Here is a 3623-nt window from a genome sequence, read left to right as displayed (position 1 = left end):
AAATGTCAATATAAATATATGTGACTTCGTTTTGTAACTACAGGATATAAAATTGCTTAATGCCATGCCTTTGAGTTTTTATGGTCTTTTACACGAAGCTGCCTTCTGCTGGGATGAATGCCTCATATATTCAGCAGTTAAATAGATGGTCTGCTTCATCTTGACCTTTGGAGAGTATATGTTGAGTAGCGTGCTCATTTCACTACTTCTACCATTTCTAGCTGTCTTCTAGTGGCAAGGTGTTTCAAATGTTTTCTAATCAGGCAAGCACCTTTACTAAAAGGGCAGCATACTAAAATCTACATATCAGAGATTAAAATTATGATTCACCTCTACCATGCAAGAAATTCTAATTAGAGAAGCACTACAATCATCATGGTCAAACTTGGTCTCAAATATTGCAGCCCTTCATTTAGGAATACAGAATCCATACCCATATGCTGATAAGAGAATGTAGTCTGTAACTGTGCTTATAATGTTATTTCTCTTATTTTTCAGTTTTCTCTGTGAACGTTGAAGTGCCCTTTTAGGATGTATATCAGAAAATATTTCTTCAAGGCTAAACAAACAAGGACATTATGCTGTTTTGTATGTCAGCTGAATTTAATCCATTTAGAATATTCCACTTTATCCCTGTATCTAATCTTTCCAACCAAAAATGGACTGAACAACACATATTCTAGAAGATAAGCAGTGGAAGTTACATACATACAGAAAAACCAAGTCATAACAGAAGAAAATGTTATTAAAAGAAACTTTTAGAAATCTATGAAATCAGTTCTAAACAGAATAGGAAACCTTGAACAAAAAACATTGATTTTATGAAGTTAATTGTGTTTAATATCTTTTGATTATTTATTCTTTAATGTATGTGAAAGCAGAGATATCAGGCGCTTTAAAGAAATCTCACACTGGCTCAGAACTGAGATATAGACAGTGTTGATTTAGAGGAAAAACTTACAAATCAGGATTGTCTGCTTGTAAGGTAGATGGAGATGAGATCCAAAACAAGCCTAATGAACAAACGGGAACAAGGGGGAGGGGGGACAAGAGAGCGAATGCAATAGGCATCCAGTTAAATAGTCTATCAGGCCATGCCCCAGTATGCGGGTAAACCTTCTTGCAGCATGTATGAGTGCTCTGTCTGCTTGTATGTTGGCATGCCAGAAGAGGGCATCAGATCCTTCATACATGATTGTGAGTCACCCTGTGGTTGTTGTGGAAGGGCAGTTAGTGCTCTTATTTACTGGACCATCTCTCCAGCCCAAAGATTCTAAGACTTTATTTTAGATAAGTGTGTGTGTATCATTTATAAAATACTATATTTTATAATATGACTATAATTCACACATTCTTATCTGTTTTGAGAAATATGGATATTTCAATATATGATTTATTTTGCATTGTAATATTATTGCATCATTTTTATTTTTCTTTTTTCCTTCCAACCCCCCTCATATACTTCCTCATGTTTACTTTCAAATATATGGCTTCTTTTTTCACTAAATATTTTATATGCATATATATATAAAGTAAAACCTTATTGTAACCTGTTCAATCTGTATCATTCTACTTGTAGGTATGTATTCAGAGCTAATTATTTTGTTTTCAATAAGCAATTGGTGTGGTTTTCCCTGGAAAAGACTATTTCTCCCACTTTTAGCTTTTGTGAGTTGCCTTAAGTTCTCTCTAAAGCATTTAGTCCTTCTTGGTTTTGTCCCCATGTACTTTAGTATGTCCATTGTTCTTGTTACACTCATGTTTAGTCAGACTGGTGAAACTTTATTTGTGTGTATCTTCTGACATTCCCAGGAGACATAGTCTCACAGCAACCTCGGATATCCTCTTGTTTTGTACAGGTATCCAGTAGTACTGGAATTCACAGCTCTGCATGACAACTGGTTATCCTTGTCTGTAATTGTTCCAGTCTGTTTTTAAGGAGATGGTTCCTTTATCAGGTTTCTCCTAGGGTTTCTACTGATGCTAGGAAAACACCAAGACCAAAAAGCAAGTTGGGAAAGAAAGGATCGGTTTATCAGCTTACACTCATATATTGCTGTCCATCACCAAAGGAAGTCAGCACAGGAAATCAAACAAGTAAGTTTCTGTGAGCCAAGAGCTGATGCAGAGGCCATAGTGGGGTGCTGCTGCTTTGCTTCATATCAGTTGCTTGGCTTACTTTCTTATAGAACCCAGAGACATCAGCCCAGGTATGGAACCAAACAAGTGGACTGAGCCCTCCACTATTTGTAAAAATGCCTTCTTGCTGGATCTCAAGGAGGCATTACCTCAACTGAGCCTCCATTCTCCCTGATGACTTTGAAGTTAGCACACAAAACCAGACAGAACAAAAGATGAAGAAAGCCCCACTTACCTGTGGGTATAAGCACAAACTTTTAGAGTATAGTTGGGAATTTTTCTAGATTAATAAAATGGTGATTGTAAATTATCATCCAAGGTACATGACTTCTATGAGTTACTTTTCCAGGACCAGATATAATTTCCCTCTTATTGAGAGAATCTTAAATTCATTTAGAGAGATGTTCCTTACTGAAAATGCTTGTGCGTCACTACTGCACCCTTAAGGTTTTCATGATAATCTGATCATTGTGGTCCAGAGGAATCACAGCAGAATAGGACTATTGTTTTGCTTTTGTCCTTTGGAAAGTCGTGTGGCTACTTCTGGTATCGTGAGATCTAGTCCTTATAGAAGAGCCATTCACGTGTGTCCAAGCTCAAGAGTCTCTCACTCTGTCTGATGCACTTGATGTTTTCAACATAGGTAATTACCTTCCACCTCTGTGGGGTAAACACAGTCAACATCAGTAGGCTATATGTTTGGGAGTTTCTTGAACAATCCTAACCAACATCTAGAAAGTGGACTTCTTGTGAAATGTGTTGTGGTTCTTGTTTGGCGATTTTTGAATCTTGGAGGAAGTATTGTCAGCACAGGTGAAATAATTTCACTTAAACTATATTTCTCTATTTATACACAGACTTGAGTGTATTTGGGAATAGTATAATTTCTCACGATATTTTCTATTATCCTTACACTTCCTGGACTCTTATTCTGCATTTATCTACTTTCTCCTTGCCTAATTAAAGCACATTTCCAGTTTTTTTTCGATTTACACATTCAGAATGTTGTTCAGCTTCTGTTTCTCCATTTAATTGTCAAAACAATTTAGGTTTCTATTGTTGCCACAGCATTGTAAATACATATATGTACATGTATATGGATTGAAGACTTTTACATTGTGAATAGCCAAGTTTGAATTTCAGTGGGAAACTATGCAGTATATACAGTATATCTTACAAATTATCAGAGTCAAGAGTTCTTCATTGTCTTTGAGATTTTATGTATTATAAATATCAATAAATGAAAGCTAATAAATTATATATTGCTTGTATTTAAAATAGTTTTATTTCTATGACTATTTTGCTTGCATGTATGTGAGTATACCACATATGTGCCTGGCTTCCAATGAGGCCAGAAGGGATCACCTGGAACTGGATTTAGAGATTGTTAAAATTGTCATGTGGATGCTTGGAATTGAACCTGGGCCCTCAGTTAAGAATAACCAGTGATTTTCAATGCTGAGCCATCTCTCCAGGCCCTTTTT

Source organism: Microtus ochrogaster, chromosome 10 (genome assembly GCF_000317375.1).
Source record: "Microtus ochrogaster isolate Prairie Vole_2 chromosome 10, MicOch1.0, whole genome shotgun sequence".
In the NCBI taxonomy this organism is placed as follows: Eukaryota; Metazoa; Chordata; class Mammalia; order Rodentia; family Cricetidae; genus Microtus; species Microtus ochrogaster.
This window is presented reverse-complemented; position numbering follows the sequence as displayed.